General features: G+C 37.6%; 1 non-coding gene across 1 annotated transcript; it reads left to right on the top strand.

Moving 5' to 3' along the window:
• The first annotated feature begins 606 nt into the window (after positions 1-606).
• On the top strand, positions 607-680 carry TRNAN-GUU. Its single transcript has one exon. It is a non-coding gene; the product is annotated as a tRNA-Asn (tRNA).
• The last annotated feature ends 9,097 nt before the right edge of the window (positions 681-9,777 follow it).

Raw genomic sequence — 9,777 nt, 5'->3', positions numbered from 1 at the left:
CCCATTTGAATATTCAGGACAGAAATTCATAATGAAGCACTAGTTAATATGAAATAATAAGCCAAGGAAGACCAGAGTCACGGCTTTCACTTAACTAAATGTGAAAGTGCCCAAACTTTACTCACCTAAAGGTGAATAAAAAGAACTCGCCTGAGTTCTTTTCAAGGAACAACTTACTAGGCTTGGCTTTTGTGATGGTTATTTGTTTCCCCTCAACTTTTCCAACTTTCTATTGGAAAACCTAAAAACAGATTTTCTTCTAAATTATTTCCCCCTCTTCGTTGCTCTTACCGGTGTCTTTCCCACTTAATGTATCTTCGTGTCTGTGGAATCCTTCCAGGGGTTTTCCATCAATTGAATTATTAGCGAAAACTCTCTCACTGAAATGAGAATTAAATTCTGTCCGGATGTCTTTCCTCAGATTACGCTCATGTTCGGGTAAACAACAGTTCCGCGTCCCAATCCCCGCTTAATTGACACTCCGTTTTTCCTCTACTAAGAATAATATTGATATTATTACCCAGCAAAAGATACATTTATAAAATGTTATATACAGTTTAAATTGAAAAAATAACATCCTTGGAAAAGAAACCTTGCAGCGTCTTTGGCTCTGTGGCGCAATCGGTTAGCGCGTTCGGCTGTTAACCGAAAGGTTGGTGGTTCAAGCCCACCCAGGGCCGACTTTGACGGATGTGATGAGGTCTGTTAGGAACCTTGTCTGTGGGTTTATTTACTTTCTTGAATCTGAGTCTCTATCAGACTCTGAAAATCTTTACTTATTAAGTGAAAATCTTACCAACATGTTTCCTAGAGTTGTCTTTGGGAAAGGTTCGCTGAATATTACAGGGCTTTTGTGATAACTGAGGGATAGAGTGAAGGCATCTCAGGAGATCAGTAAGTTAAGGGTGTCTGCTGGTGCATGAGACACCATGCAAAATATTTGCATGCACAAATATTTTCATGCCCCTCTGCTCTATACAGGGACGGGTGTATGACTTATGGGGACCTCAGTGAGGGAATCTAGAGATACCGAGAGAGACAGAAGGACACAGTACACATCAGTACAAATGACAGACATGGAGAGAGAGGGAGGCAGAGAAACAGATGAAAACTCTATTGAAATCAAGATCACATGTGACTTTAGAAGAGGATCCACAGGCACCTTTTCTAAAGGAGGCACTTCAGAAAGGCCTACAGTGACAGAGATCTTCTGAAATATGAGATCATCAAGGAAGGATGAAGTTTAACTTGGATTGGCCGAGAAACCCAGAGCCCAAAGTTGCCCTGTGAGAACCTGAAGAATCCTAGGATCAGAAGCAAATGATCCCCAAAGGATGATTCCTGATCCAGATCTTTGAAAAAGGTTCCTGACTGGCAGACTTTCTGAATCTTCAGGAGGCTTCAGGAGTTTTTTGTTTTTTTTTTTAATACAGCTTAAATTGATAAAGTACATGGTCCATCATCTTTAGAAATAGAGCCCAATAGAAATGCCATGAAGATGTTCTCAATTTAGGAGCATCTCTCCCACCTAAAAGCAGAGCTGGCTTGAGCATATTTCACAACCAGAGTGCTAAACTTTCTCAAGAATCACAGGGACATTTCATGGTCCAAAGACTTCCATTTGCTACCCCTTCTTTGGAAACACACACTGACATTCTCCAAAATTTATTCCCTCAGGTGATTTCCTGGCCCCAACACATTTTCCGTTTATAATGACGAATTATTCTCCTTGACAGTGGATTTCTGCATGTATTTGAAAACTTTGAAAATAAAAGTGATTCATCCTTAGGGTTAGTTGAACCTTAAAATAAAAAATTCATTCCAAAGTTCTGGAAACAGCCAGGAGTCTTTGTTCCCTTACATAAAGTAATTCTCAATTACTCCACTTACTTAAGTGGTTAAAATACTCTTAGTTAAGTGGTTATAAAATTAGATCAAATGGAAGTTTGATTGAATTTTAAATCTTAGTGTTTTGGCATGTCTAAATATTAATCCCATGTTACATTATGTCCATTACATCCCCATAGAGATAGTATAAATGTAGAATTTATTGTTAACTAGTCTTCTAAAAAGAAACTTTAAGTGGGAGTCTGATATGAGCAGTCCAGTCCATTGGAGAAATTTAGAAGTGCAAGGGTCATATTTCTACATCATAAATAGTATTTACTATAATTCATCGACAGATGTGAGAGTAGCTTGATGTGCACCTAATATATTTTAGTTGCTTTTAAAAGTCATTGTCAAAAATGGCATGATAAATTAGGGCGTAGAAGAAACCCTGAGAATCATGGTGTAAACGGATAAGCAGAAAATCCTGAAATTCTCAGTAATTGAGATAGGTCTAGATGCTCAGATTTGGATCTGAAGCCCAAGGGAATGAAAGAATAATTAGAAGACATGCGAAATAATTCTATTCAATTTACTTCACAGAAAATATGTAAAGACATGTTACCCATGTAGTAAAGTTTGGAAATAACAGCTTTAAAAATCTTTTCAGTAGGGTAACCTAGAATAGGAAAACTCACGTAAGCATGTGAGTTTAGCATAAAAATATATGATACGAATCTCATAGGTCCGAATTGTGTGTTACATTTTGGAGATGCTTGGGCTGTGATTCTGCAAAACACATTTCCCCTTTACTGGCTGGTTTTCTGTTAGATTCTGTCACTAGAGGGACTGTTCTGTGGTACTTTCTGTATTCTAGGGCGACAGCTCTCCACTCTGTATTGACAAAACATTTGTTCCATTTTCCAGATTTTATGAAACACCTGTAGATCCAGGTTTATTGTATCCTCAGAGATCAGACCTCACCTGGGAGATGATGGAGGATGAGGAAATGGATCAGAAATTGAGGGCAATCACAGGTCATGGTGGGGTGGATTTCTGGTTAAATTGACACACACTGTTCTTGATAAAACTGGAATTCACAAGCGAGTGCACACACAGGCCTAGGAGAAGGTTCAGGAGGGTGACCAGACTTTTGTCAAGCGGAGAAAATTTGTCACGTCAGGACCCATAGGGCATCCACCTACTTTCCCAACAGCTTGCTAGAGATTTGTCAAATTTACTGATATTTCTGGAGAAACAATTCTTTATTTTGTTCATTTCCCCTATTTTGCTTTTATATTTTAATTATTTTTCACTCTTTTAATGTTACTCTTTCCTTTCTTCTACTGTTTTGGTTTGAATTTTTTCTTTTTTCTATCTGATTAATGTGGAAACAGATCCCTGACTTTTAAATTTCTCATTTCAGGATATCCCTGGTGCTCCAGTGGCTAAGACTCCAGTCTCCCACTGCAGGGGGCCTGGGTTCGATCTCTGGTCAGGGAACTAGAACCCACATGCCACAGTAAGAGTTCGAATGCCGTGACTAAGAACTGGTGCAGCCAGATAAATTTAAAAAACAAATAAATAAATTTCAGAGCTCTGTGTTTTCTTTCATACAATTTTGTATGTGCATTTTCTTTTGTGGATTTTATTATGTTATGCTTCTATTATCTTATAGTTTAAATATTTTCACTCTCATTTGACTTATTCCTTGACTCATGGGTTATTTTTTGTTTCCAAATATCTGTAAATTTTTGGTATGTTTGTTGTTGATTTCTAATTTGATATTTTGTGAAATTTCAATTTTAAATTTACAGATACTCATTTGATGGCTCAGCACATGGTCTATTTTGGTGACTATTTTATTTGCATTTGATGAGAACGTATTTCAAAGAGCCATCCTTGTTCTTTGTTAATTATCTCCCACTGTATGTCTATTTTCTCTCTGCATCCCTTTTTGTCTTGCTTGTGTTTTCTTTGAGTTTGATTTCCTCTTCTTTTGCTCAGTTTTTTTGAAATGGAAGATTAGTTTACATATTTTCAGGCATTCTTATGTTCTGAAGTGCATTCACATCTATAAAATTTCCTTTTCCTTTTGCAGCATCCACAAATTTTAATATGATGTGCCTATATAATTGAGTAAAAATATTTATTTTTTATTGTGGTTTCTGTCTTGACACATGTGTTATTTAGAAGTATGTTCCATAATTTCCAAGCAAGAGTAGATTATCTGATTACCTTTTTATTATTGATTTCTAATATAATGCACTGTAACCAATAGCAAAGTGAATGATTCTGGTCCTTTGAAGTGAGGCTTCAATTATGACCCAACATACTGTCCATTTCAGTATATTTTCAGTGTAACCTCTTTTTTAAAAAAATCAACATGTTGTACATTACCTCCTCAGGACTTACTTTATTTTTGACCATCTTTACCTATGTCAGCAAATTTGGAAAACTCAGCAGTGGCCACAGGACTGGAAAAGGTCAGTTTTCATTCCAGTTCCAAAGAAGGGCAATGCCAAAGAATATTCAAACTACTGCACAATTGTGCTCATTTCACATGCTAGTAAGGTTATGCTCAAAATACTTCAAGCTAGGTTTCAGCAGTACATGAACCGAGAATGTCCAGATGTACAAGCTGGATTTAGCAAAGGTAGAGGAACCAGAGATCAAATTGCCAACATTCACTGGATCATAGAGAAAGCAAAGGAATTCCAGGAAAACATCTGCTTTGTTGATTATGCTAAAATAAAGCCTTCCACTGTGTGGATCACAACAAACGGTGAAAAATTCTTCAAGAGATGGGAATACCAGACCACATTACTGCCTCCTGAGAAACCTGTGTGCAGGTCAAGAAGCATAGAAACAGACATGGAACAATGGACTGGTTCAAAATTAGGCAAGGAGTACATCAATGCTGTGTATTGTCACCCTGCTTATTTAACTTATATGCAGAGTACATCATGCGAAATGCTTGGCTGGATGAATTGCAAGCTGGAAGATTGCTGGGAGAAATCAATAATCTTGGATATGCAGATGACACCACCTTAATGGTAGAAAGTGAAGAGGAACTAAAGAGCATCTTGATGAAGGTGAAAGAGGGGAATGAAAAAGTTGGCTTGAAACTCAACATTCAAGAAACTCAGATCATGGCATCTAGTCCTATCACTTCATGGCAAGTAGATGGGGAAACAATGGAAACAGCTAGAGACTTTATTTTTTTGTACTCCAAAATCACTGCGGACAGTGACTTCAGTCATGAAATTAAAAGATGCTTGCTCCTTGAAAGAAAAGCTATGGCAAACCTAGAGAGCATATTAAAAAGCAGAGACATCACTTTGCCAACAAAAGATCTGTCTAGTCAAAGCTATGGTTTTTCCAGTAATCATGTATGGATATGAGTGTTGGAACGTAAAGAAGGCTGAGTGCTGAAGAATTGATGCTTTCAAACTGTGGTGCTAGAGAAGACTCTTGAGAGTTCCTTGAACAGAAAGGAGATCAAACCAGTCAATCCTGAAGGAAGTCAGTCCTGAATATTCATTGAAAGGACTGATGCTGAAGCTGAAGCTCCAATACTTTGGCCACCTGATGTGAAGAACTGACTCCTTTGAAAAGACCCTGATGCTGGGCAAGATTGAAGGCAGGAGGAGAAGGAAACAACAGAGGATGAGATGGCTGGATGGCATCACCGACTTGATGGACACAAGTTTGAGCAAACTCCAAGAGATAGTGAAGGATTGGGAAGCCTGGTATGCTACAGTCCATGGGGTTGCAAAGAGTCAGACACGAATGACTGACTGAACAACAACTCTTTGAAAAGTCCTTAAAAGTGTAAAGTAATTAGCCTCCAACTAATAAAAATAAATGAAAAAAATAAAAAATTAAAAAATTTAAAAAAAAAAAGTCCTTAAAAGATTAAGTGGGAGGCTACCTTCCTACTTTCCCAATGGGTGGGAAAATATGAGGCTTATATTTGAAAAATTGAGTGACCCCAAAATTTTAAATATTCTCAAAATCACACTTGTAATTTCCTAGCAGGTTACTACCAATGCTACTAACCTGCTACTACCTAGCAGGTTACTACTAATTTTCCTCTTAAAACTATCTTTTATATTTGTGTTTTAAATTTAGTTTTACATATTTCTCAATGGAAAACCGGTACAGGGTTGTTCTTAAATTAGGCCTTGGATCACCAGTTTGAAATATCTAAGTTGCTGCCTCGACTTTCACATTTTTACAAATGGTTCATTTAAAATGAAAATTGTTTTAACCACATGTAGCCCATTCACAAGATTCTTTTTGCAGTTTACAAATAACCCTAAAGCAACAACACAATTAGCAATGCTTAATTATTTAGAAATGCTGAATTCTCATGGAATGTAGAACAATGTGTTCTAAACAGTGTTATTTTAACCAATGATTTAGAACATTAAGGGATGCTCACTGGAATATATACTGGTCTTTAAATATTTCTTTCTCAATCTTTAAAGTAATAGACCCACGCACATGGAAATCTTCAAGCTTTCTGCATACCAGTTCATTCAGTAAGAAGGTGTTCAGTGTGGGAAATTGCTTCACATGCATAGCCCAAAAACCATGAGTGAATTGCCTTAAATTTATTGACTCACAAAACAGCACTTATTAATATTTATCTTCCTAAATGAATCACTATGCCTTTACCAGTAGCCTGGTGGCAGAAGAAGGAGCAAAAAATTGCTGAAGGTCATAATTGCAATTCACCAAGGAAGAAGGAAGGACATGCTAAGTGCCTGGTTCTCTCATCCCAGTCTACTGTACTTGCACCTTTTCTTTCCTTTCTTCCCTATCCACTATATTTTGATGGGCTTTAGTTTCCCTTGTGATCTGTTTTTCAATGCTAGACTTCCACCCTAACTTTGCTTTTTGTCATTTCCTCGTCACCATTTCTCCGGAGTTCCCCACTTTCCCTCCTCACTCTTTCACTTTCTTCTGTAAATGTTTTCCTTTTCTAACACTTTCCTCTTATACACATAGTTTGTATCTCTTCCTCTTTTTCCCATAATTACTATTTTTCTTCTAACACCCACACAGTACTTCTTTGTACACCTCCATCTCCCTTTACTCTCTACCAGTTTTAATGTCTCTTGAGGTCACAGGAAATAATTACTAAAATGAGGAATTTTGAAAAACAGATTCAGTTCAGTTCAGTTGCTCAGTCATGTCTGACTCTTTGCAACCCCATGGAATGCAGCACGCCAGGCTTCCCTGTCCATCACCAACTCCCCGAGCTTACTCAAACTCATGTCCATTGAGTCGGGGATGCCATCCAACCATCTCATCCTCTGCCATCCCCTTCTCCTCCTGCCTTCGATCTTTCCTAGCATCAGGGTCTTTTCCAATGAGTCAGTTCTTCGCATCAGGTGGCCAAAGTATTGGAGTTTCAGCTTCAGTGTCAGTCCTTCCAATGAACACCCAGGACTGATTTCCTTTAGGATGGACTGGTTGGATCTCCTTGTAGTCCAAGGGACTCTCAAGAGTCTTCTTCAACACCACAGTTCAAAAGCATCAATTCTTCAGCACTGAGCTTTCTTTATAGTCCAACTCTCACATCCATACATGACTACTGGAAAAACCATACCTTTGGCTAGAAGGACCTTAGTTGGCAAAGTAATGTCTCTGCTTTTTAATATGCTATCTAGGTTAGTCATAGCTTTTCTTCCAAGGAGCAAGCATCTTTTAATTTTGTGGCTGCAGTCACCATCTGCACTGATTTTGGAGCCCAAGAAAATAAAGTCTCTCACTCTTTCCATTGTTTCCCCATCTATTTGCCAAGAAGTGATAGGACTGGATGCCATGATCTTAGTTTTCTGAATGTTGAGTGTAAGCCAACTTTTTCACTCTCTTTCACTTTCATCAAGAGGCTCTTTAGTTCTTCTTCACTTTCTGCCATAAGGGTGGTATCATCTGCATATCTGAGGTTATTGATATTTCTCCCAGCAATCTTGATTCCAGCTTGTGCTACATTCTGCCTGGCATTTTACGTGATGTATTCTGCATATAAATTAAATAAGCAGGGTCACAAAATACAGCCTTGACGTACTCCTTTCCTGATTTGGAACCAGTCTGCTGTTCCATGTCCAGTTCTGACTGTTGCTTCTTGACCTGCATACAGGTTTCTCAGGAGGCAGGTCAAGTGGTCTGGTATTCCCATCTCTAAGAATTTTCCACAATTTGTTGTGATCCACATAGTCAGAAGTTCATCCTGAAGTCCTTCAGTCTATGAAATATCAGAATGATTTCAATGGATGGCATTCTGGGAATTGCTTTTCTCTTTCAAACTGGACTTGGTGTTTTTGGGAATGCCATTCTCTTTGTGTGCTACCCTCATATTTTCATTGTGAGCATCAAACAGAAGTTCATATACCTCATTATAACCCACTTATCCTTGGTTTATATGTTTCTAGTTTGTACTACAGGAATCCCTGAGGCAGGAGCAGCTTTGGGGTTCAGAACTCTCATAGATGATATTATATATAAGACAAATGCTTGCCTACACAGAGTATCATGTGACCTTTCCATCTTTTCGACAATTTGTTTAAGCATTCTACAAACCATCACCATTACCCTGGTAGCTCTTACTGGGCATCATTTAAAGCCAGAAACCCACTGTACTTTTATTCCTTTCTATTCATCTGGATGCTTAATCTACTCATATCTTCTAACTTAGTAATCTCAGTTACAGCCTTAAGGAATAGATCTCTATCCAGAGTCCTGCTTCATTTGGGAAACAGATGGATGACCTAGCTAGATGGTTCTTTCTCACATTCATGGTTTTTCAAAATACCTTCTTCCTGGGTTCTATGTGCTAGACCAGTGGATATATGATTCTTCACCTCTATAAGCATCATAAGCAAATATAGCACCTGCACAGGTCAAGCACTTATTTCAAAATGAGCCCTGAGATGAGAACAATGAAAAAGATCATCAATTTAACTCTGTGTTTCATCTCTATCTAAGTTTGATAGATATCTATATCTAAGCTTGATATAATTTTTCCCTTCAATCTAGGCAGTTTTTCAAAAATTGACCCTGTGTTTTTGAATACCAAGAAATTCACTGGGGTAAGTTTTGTCTTAATAAGCCTTGTGATACTTCTCAGCAATACAATCAACTCCACAGATTTTCATCATCTGTTTTTAAGAAAAGAAGAAATTAATGACTCAAAAAGTGAAGTTCAGTTGTCATAATGATGCTACATAGGAATAAATGCCATGCAAAGAGGAGATACTGTCAAGCAATTAATTAAGAAATAAATTATAATTATCCTTATTAATAAACAATAAAAGTTGATAGTGCTTCCACATTGTCTTGCCTTTAGAAAAATCAATTTTAAGACCACAAGTAGAAATATTAATATAATTCACTTAACAACAAATAATATTGAAATAACCACTCTAGGTGAAAAAGTCAATCCCAAAAGGTTACAAACAACTGTATAATCCCACATATATGGCATTCTTAAAATGATAAAATTACACAAATAGAGAAGAGCTTAGTGTCTTCCATGGGTAAGGATGAGGTAGTGAGGCAGGTGTGATTTAAGGCCACATGAAAAATCTTCGTGGTTTCAAAGGTGTTCTGTTTCTTGACTGTATCAATGTCAACATTCTGGTTGTATTATTGTACTCTAGTTTTTCAAGATGTTACTTACCACTGTGAGAAACTGGGATGTCTCTATTATTTCGTATCATTGTCTATGAATCTACAGTCTGCCAAGATGGCAGTCCAGTGGTTAGGACTCAATGCTTTCACTGCTGAGGGTCTGGGTTCGATACCTGGTCAGAGAAATAAGATCCCATAAACCCGTGCAGCACAGGCAAGAAAAAAAAAATTGAACTACTAAAATGCATTAGTAGTTTAGGGATAAGAAGGGGTAGAAAGGATGCTGATGTCACCAAGCACGCATGC

The sequence above is a fragment of the Cervus elaphus genome, chromosome 7, assembly GCF_910594005.1.
Source record: "Cervus elaphus chromosome 7, mCerEla1.1, whole genome shotgun sequence".
NCBI classification, from domain to species: Eukaryota; Metazoa; Chordata; class Mammalia; order Artiodactyla; family Cervidae; genus Cervus; species Cervus elaphus.
The sequence above is the reverse complement of the archived record's forward strand: the minus strand, read 5'-3'. Positions and strand labels throughout refer to the sequence as shown.